Consider the following 8,804-nt stretch of genomic DNA (forward strand, 5'->3'; position numbering starts at 1 on the left):
GAGACTGTTGGAAATATGCCCTAGAGGCAATAATAAATTGGTTATTATTATATTTCATTGTTCATGATAATCGTTTATTATCCATGCTAGAATTCTATTGATAGGAAACTCAGATACATGTGTGGATACATAGACAACACCATGTCCCTAGTAAGCCTCTAGTTGACTAGCTCGTTGATCAATAGATGGTTAGGGTTTCCTAACCATGGACATTGGATGTCATTGATAACGGGATCACATCATTAGGAGAATGATGTGATGGACAAGACCCAATCCTAAGCCTAGCACAAAGATCGTGTAGTTCGTTTGCTAAAGCTTTTCTAATGTCAAGTATCGTTTCCTTAGACCATGAGATTGTGCAACTCCCGGATACCGTAGGAGTGCTTTGGGTGTGCCAAACGTCACAACGTAACTGGGTGGCTATAAAGGTACACTACAGGTATCTCTGAAAGTGTCTGTTGGGTTGGCACGGATCGAGACTGGGATTTGTCACTCCATGTAAAGGAGAGGTATCTCTGGGCCCACTCGGTAGGACATCATCATAATGTGCACAATGTGACCAAGGAGTTGATCACGGGATGATGTGTTACGGAACGAGTAAAGAGACTTGCCGGTAACGAGATTGAACAAGGTATCGGGATACCGACGATCGAATCTCGGGCAAGTATCGTACCGATAGACAAAGGGAATTGTATACGGGATTGATTGAATCCTTGACATCGTGGTTCATCCGATGAGATCATCATGGAGCATGTGGGAGCCAATATGGGTATCCATATCCCGCTGTTGGTTATTGACCAGAGAGTTGTCTCGGCCATGTCTGCATGACTCCCGAACCCGTAGGGTCTACACACTTAAGGTTTGATGACGCTAGGGTTATAGGGAAAGTATGTACGTGGTTACCGAATGTTGTTCAGAGTCCCGGATGAGATCCCGGACGTCACGAGGAGTTCCGGAATGGTCCGGAGGTAAAGATTTATATATGGGAAGTCCCGTTTTGGTCACCGGAAAGGTTTCGGGTGCTATCGGTAACGCACCGGGACCACCGGGAGGGTCCCGAGGGTCCACCAGGTGGGGCCACCAGCCCTAGAAGGCTGCGTGGGCCAAGTGTGGGAGGGGACCAGCCCTAGGTGGGCTGGTGCCCCCCCGGCCCCCACCAAGGCCCAAGGCGCAAGGGAGAGTGGGAGGGGGCAAACCCTAGGTCCAGATGGGCCTTAAGGCCCACCCTAGGTGCGCCCCCCTCTCTCCCCCCTTGGCCGCAACCCTAGATGGGTTTTGGGGTTGCCGCCACCCCTAGGGAGGGAACCCTAGATGGGTGCGCAGCCCCTCCCCTTCCCCTATATATACTTGAGGTATTGTGGGCTGCAAGACACACGATTCGATCTCCCTCTTGGCGCAGCCCTAACTCTCTCCCTCCTCGTCTCTCGTAGTGCTTGGCGAAGCCCTGCTGGAGTCCGCGCTCCTCCACCACCACCACGCTGTCGTGCTGCTACTGGACGGAGTCTTCCCCAACCTCTCCTTCTCCCCTTGCTGGATCAAGGCGTAGGAGACGTCACTGGGCTGCATGTGTGTTGAACGTGGAGGCGCCGTGGTTCGGCGCTTAGATCGGAATCAACCGCAATCTGAATCGCTACGAGTACGACTCCTTCATCCGCGTTCTTGCAATGCTTCCGCTTAGCGATCTACAAGGGTATGTAGATGCACTCCCCTTCCCCTCGTTGCTAGATTACTCCATAGATTGATCTTGGTGATGCGTAGAAAATTTTAAATTTCTGCTACGATCCCCAACACTGACAAGGAGAGAGACCTTAATGAGTTCAGTATATCGCCAAAGGGCGAGTGCTGAAAAATATCCGCGGAGGTAAACTCCATGATCGGCGCCCAATCGGATTCGATAGGAACGGGCGCAGGCGGTTCAAAGTCCGTGGCCGGAGAAGGATCCGGCAGTTTAACAACACGGCTCTCCTGCAAGGTAAGGTCAATGTTTGGCTCGATCTCCGCTGAGGGTAAGGCCTCCGTGGCGGGGTCCATCCACCCGTCCACGGAAGGCGCACCTGGCTCCGAATTGAGGGTCGGAGCGGCTGCCTGTGCGATCTCTTGAACACTATCTGATGGTAGCGCTAAACCGCACTCATCGTGACCGCGTGACGCACAAGGCAGAGGCTCGAATCCGTCGAAGATCAAGTCTCCGCGGATATCGGCCGTGTAGTTTAAGCTTCCAAACCTGACCTGGTGGACAGGGGCATAACTTTCAATCTGCTCCAGATGGCCAAGCGAATTGGCCCGCAGTGCAAAGCCGCCGAATACAAAGATCTGTCCGGGGAGAAAAGTCTCACCTGGACTGCATCGCCATCGATGATAGTAGGAGCCATCAAGCCTAACGGCGACGACATAGAGGAACTCTCAATGAAAGCACCAATGTCGGTGTCAAAACCGGCGGATCTCGGGTAGGGGGTCCCGAACTGTGCGTCTAGGCCGGATGGTAACAGGAGGCAGGGGACACGATGTTTTACCCAGGTTCGGGCCCTCTTGATGGAGGTAAAACCCTACGTCCTGCTTGATTAATATTGATGATATGGGTAGTACAAGAGTAGATCTACCACGAGATCAGAGAGGCTAAACCCTAGAAGCTAGCCTATGGTATGATTGTTGTTGTAGTTGTTGTGTCCTACGGACTAAAACCCTCCGGTTTATATAGACACCGGAGAGGGTTAGGGTTACACAAGGTCGGTTACAAAGGAGGAGATATCCATATCCGTACTGGCTAGCTTGCCTTCCACGCCAAGTAGAGTCCCATCCAGACACGAGACGAAGTCTTCAATATTGTATCTTCATAGTCTAACAGTCCGGCCAAAGGATATAGTCCGGTTGTCCGGAGACCCCCTAATCCAGGACTCCCTCAAGAGCCAAGTAGAAGAGATGCGCGTAGTCGTTGCGCGAAGAGAATGGTAGGAAGGACAATCCACGGGTTCCCAAATCGTCGTGGCTCTCAAGAGCTCGTTTTGTCAACTCTTGGGATTGAGAGGTTGACGAGTATACATGAGTACCTACACACAACAAAAACAAAGGTAAAATTGTGTGTGCGTGGTAGATGTACACATCATCCATCATGATGCGCATGTGCTTGTGTTGGTTAGCACAAAATATCCAATGCTCAAATAAATGAGTTGTATGATATAGAAACATGTCATCCATCATGAGAGGTTTGTTGTTATGTATAGCATAATGGAGACTCAAAGGATGTAATGCATCATTCGCAATATCTAGAGCATTGTGAGGAATGGTATGCATGTGGTGCACACAAGGGATGTAATCATGTGAAACACAATAATTTTCATGGCATGGCATATGAGATGAATTGCAGAAATTTTACAAAGGAAGCATAGCAATATCATCGCAAGAGAAACAAAAGCCAATGACCATCATCTCGTCATCTATGCCATATGTGCAAATAGGATTTATTTTAATGGGGCAAGCATAGTTACCATGTTGAGATTGAAATGATGCAATATGGGATATCTCACTCATAGCATATGACAAGTTCAAAGGATTGTCAAACATGATGTGACCAAAAGAATTTTCACATGGTATCCTATGGAGCATAGCATCACAAGTAGGCAATTCAACATGCTCATCATCATATTCATCATAAATGGGTGGCATATCGAAACAAGACATAGTATGTGATGAATCCATAGGGTGATCATCATCATGCAAGCAAGCATTTGCAAGATAGTCCACTAGTGGGACAAGAGAAACACCATTACCTATGTTACCTTTGGAGATCCGCTCATGTGGTGTAGGTGAGGTGTCGAAGACCGAGTCGTGGTCATCTTCATCATGATGGAACCATGTGGGGGGTGCATCGTATTCCACCATGGCCATCATCTTGTCCATAGGAAGGACGAAGTCGTCGAGGATAGACGCATCATCATAAATGGGACCTAGCACCAAATGAGAAGACACAATAGAGGTAGAGGACAAGTCGTTAGAGTTGAAAGTGGCCTCACATGACCTATCAACTATCTCACTCTCTCTATGTGGTGGTTCACTCACTCCCTCAAGGTAGGTGCACTCAAACTCACATATGGTGGAGTCACTCATCTCACTCAAGTGGTGGGGGTTGTGGCTCTCCTCACATGGGAGTTGTGGCAACTCGTCATATATGGGGCTAGTGGTGAAGTCACTCTCACTCTCAATATGGTGGCACAAGTCACTCAAGTCATCATTTGTCGCCGTGGTCGAAGGGAAAATCCCATGCTCAACAATCTCCCTTGAGGGGCTTCCGAAGAAGGAAGTGTCACCCTCGCTCGTAGGTGATCGCCTTGGACTTGATGATGTCGAAGTAGGCGTACTTGTGGGAAGTAGGCGAAGATGTAGTACGTCCAAAGGAGAAGATGCCTTGACGTCACTTGGCATAGATGCCAAAGTTGTTGTCGAAGCCACAGCCTTGGGGTCGATGGTGCTGTTCTGTAGAGCCCATGCGCATCGGGGTGCAGGAGGCCGTGGGCACGGGGTCCCATGTGCACGGGGGTCCAAGGCCCATGTGCACGCGGGTGGCAGAGAAGCCAACTCTCGTCCCGAAGGTCGCTCTTCATGGTCTTGGCGGTCGCCTCGAAGATGATGACGATGTCGCGTGGTACTTGCATCGCGTGGCCGTAACGAAGACTTGCGACTGAGCGTCTCTACCGTGAAGATGACGAAGAGGAAGAAGACTTGTAGTTGGCCCACACGTGTCGGATGTCATCCAATTGTGCATCCAACTTGGTTTCGATGTAGTCCCTTGTCTGTGCTTCGCATTGGTGAATGTCGACGGTGAGTCGCTCAATGCTTCGCATTGCTCGTTGTAGTCCGAAGATGGGCGTTTTGGTGATGTAGTTGTTCGCGCCGTCATTGTCGTGGAAGACCGGAGATGAAATGTCTTGCCTATCCATCACAAGACTCGAGCAAATGTGAGTGGAAGAAAGGAAAGAACTAGACCAATGTACCTTATCCAATGTTGAAGATGGATCAATGATCACTCAATAATGTAACAAGGAAATAGCACAATTGGTACCGGATCTTGTCAATTCTCACACCTACACAAGTAAGGCTTATGGTGGAGCTCGGTGAGGATAGTGGCAAAAAAATTTGATGCAAAAATGTTAGCAAGAGTCAATAATGTTGGAAAAGATTCACAAATTCGCAAGTGAAACAAGTAGACCAATAGCAATATGTGGCACATGGAAACACACACACGGATAGATAAATGGGGTCGTGCAACCAAGGAATGGGCACAAAATGTGGAATCCACGGAAAACGCTCGTGTTGCACAACTCAAGAGAGACGCTAGCACGATTGCTCAATAGGCGGATACGACACTTGTGCACAACCTATAAGATGCAAGATGTATGAGCTTTCTATCCCAAGTATGCTATGTGTATGATGTTCTGGTGTTTCGCATACGATGATCCAAGATGATCAATATGGTAGTATGGTATGCAATCTGGCGATGCTATGGCTCTTTCTTACAAGCTTCTTTGCTCTCTTTTTGCTTAAAAGCTTATTCTCTTTTCTTTTTTCTTGATAAGGCCACTATGCGAAATGCACAAACCAAGATAGCAATTTTGTATATGCGAGAACAATCTTGTGACACAAGAGATGATATGATGCCAATATGATACCAATATGATATGGTATGTATGCAATGGAAGGTACGGATCACTAGTGTGAACAAGTAATGTTGCCAGCAATACTCCAATGGCTAGTCTCGATAGGCAAGTGACGCAAAATGGGCTAAGGGGTTAACAATGTAATGGCAAGAATGTACAATGATGGGATACCACGATACCAAGATGACATAGAGGTTACCGTTCTTGCTTACAGTTAGGTTGTCAAAATGTTGAAGTGGTCGATATCGAATGACGACCTCGTGGCGATGATGAGTGGTGGTGGTCTTGATGTAGATACCAAGATGATGTAGACCCGTCCCTAAGTAGCCGAAACACCTTAGGAAACGGTAAAAACCGCAAACTCAAAATCTCATACGGAAAATGTCAAATGGTGGAAGCGGAGATGGCAATGCAGAAGAGGTGGTGGTGGTTGACGAAGAAGCAACCGTCCCTAAGTAGCCGAAACACCTTAGGAGACTCAAGTCACCACTCAAACAACCACAAAAGCTATATGGAGCAAAAAGGGTTAGGTTGCGGAAGGCTATGGTGGTTTTGCGGATGATATGGTGGAGGGCCTAGGCAAAGATGCCAAAATGTCAAAATTTGATGGAGTCAAATGGTGATGGAACCTATCCAGATGGATGGGGGATGTCAATAGCTACTCAACGAGCTAAAGAATGCGAAAATCGGACTCCGGATGTGGAAGTTATGACTGAAACGGTGAAGTGCACGCGACTGCTGTAGGGGGGTCGTGCGCACGGGGTCTAGGGCACGTGGGCACGGGGTCCCGTGCGCACGGTACACACACCGAGGTCACGGGGTCATCTGGGACACGCGGGTTTGGCGGATTTCTTCTCGATCTGGGCTCCAAATGGATGGATTTCGTTGCTAGGGTTTAGCGGGGGGTAGGGGGGTGGTAGGGGGGGGGGGGGGCGAAGGGGCAGCGGCGGAAGCATGCTGGAGGGGTCGTGCGCACGGGGTCTGCGAAGCTCGTGTGCACGGGGGGCCATGTGCATGGGGTCCCGATGGCCCGTGTACACGGGGTGCTCTGCGAGCAGACGAACTGCTCTGGATCCGTGGGTAATCTCGAATCTGAGGTCAAAATCGAAGGATGGAAGGTAGGGGAAGGTGGAGAAAAGCTAGATCCACTTAAAACCAAGCAAATCCATGGATTAAATCCAACAAAACCTCATCAAACCAACAAATCACAAAAAAAATTGGGGCTATTTTTGGTGGGGAATTTTCAAAATTGGGACAAAATCAACAAAACTAGGCTAGAAAACAAAGAGGGGGGCTCCAATTTCATGATCAACCTTGCTCATGGTACCTAGATGTTGTGGGGTGGAACCCTATGGAGAGATCTTTCATGAATTGGAGGGGGAATCCCCAAGAACAAGAAGAACACAAGAGAGAAAACAAGAGGAAACACTCAATTGACTAGATCCAATCACACATATGCTAGATCCAAAAACATACAAGAGGTCACAATGATTCAGGAACAACAAAGGAAATATACAAGATACTAGCTCATCCCAATCCTATGAGGAGAGAGGTCTTGATGATCTTATGATGGGGATCATTCCCACATGTGGGGTCTTGATATCCACAAGTGGATCTTCTCCCTTAGGAGGTCATGATCTCCTAGAGGAGTGGGTACAAGGAGCAAAGCTCACATAATCATCTCATATACTTTGCTATCCCTAACAAATGGTCTAGGTATGGAATATATAGGTGGCTGGAGGTGAGGGAAGAAGTGGATGAAGAGGAGGCCCAAACAGCAATCACAGTCGTTCATCCTGTAGGGCCCGTGTGCACGGGGTAAGTTGGGCCCGTGCGCACGGGGGTCCCGTGGGCACGGTACAAGCCCGTGCGCACGGGGTGCTCTAGCGCCAGCTTCCTGTGTAGTCCGTGCGCACGGGTCTTAGAGGCCCGTGGGCATGGGGTCGCCTGGGAGGTGCAGAGTTGATCTTGTTGCACTCCTTCCTCCTTGTGGTCTTGGGGTCCTTCTCCTTGGCCTCCGGGATGCTCCCCAACTGCTTGGTGGTGGCTGTCCTCGTACCTAGTGATGCACAATGATCCATGGTAAGGTAGCAACCAAGTCCTATGGATATTCATGTAAATCTTGAAGAGGAGCCAGTTCACCTTAAATCCGGTAGGTCCACTTGGGGCTTGAGGTGGAATGAAGATGAACATGGTGATGTCCATAGGATGCTCCGCATCATGACACGGGGTTTTTCAAGGAGTCTATATTCATATGATGATTCTACACGGACAAGCATCGATTAGGAGGGTGTTGCAACTTAATTAAGCATGTTTTATTAAGGGGGGCATGCGGTTATTTCCAAGAAGAGACATAGTGTTTCTCTCTCTCACACACACACAAAACCAATGCATCCTCTCAGGGCGTCTCCCTATAGTCAATGTGTCCCTTCAGGGGCATATATAATGTAACTTCATCATCGACAAATAACACACAGTTCCACTACTGTTCATTCTCTCTCGTTTTACATTTACATGCAACAGAACTCGGTCATTTCCATTACGCGACATGTGTATCTGGACGGGTCATGTCGCCTTATCCCTCCTTCAATCCCATAGCTCTCATTTCTCTCGAAGTAAATAGCATAAAACTACTATAATTCAGACTAAGGTTCCAAAAAACTACCAGTTTTTTTCCCTTGATAACTACCAAGTCTGAGGTTGGGTGTTTCAAAAAAAACCCAAAAGGCCGAGTGCTTTACAATTGATCGTGATTATGACAGTTGAGGCCGTACGTAAGAGAACTAATTGTTTGACCTTAACTGACACGTGGGGCCCACATGCCAGTGTCTCTTTCACAATTTTTTTTACAGAATAACCCATATAAGTATTTTTTTTAAAGCAATCAGGTCCCTATAATTATTTTTAAAAGCAATCAGGTCCATGGACATTTTAAAAGAGCAATCCGGCCATGGAGTCGTCACCGCTGCGCCGCCATGGCGCTTCGCCTAGGGTCGCGGCCGCACCTCCATGGGGCTCCGCCTGGGGTCGTCCTGCCGCGCAGCCATGGCGCTCCACCTGGAGTCGCCGCCTTCTGCCATGGCGCTCCGCCTGGGGTTGCCGCGCCGCGCAGCCCTGGCGCTCCGCCTGGGGTCGCCGCCTTCTGCCATGGCG

Source organism: Triticum urartu, chromosome 4 (genome assembly GCF_003073215.2).
Source record: "Triticum urartu cultivar G1812 chromosome 4, Tu2.1, whole genome shotgun sequence".
NCBI classification, from domain to species: domain Eukaryota; kingdom Viridiplantae; phylum Streptophyta; class Magnoliopsida; order Poales; family Poaceae; genus Triticum; species Triticum urartu.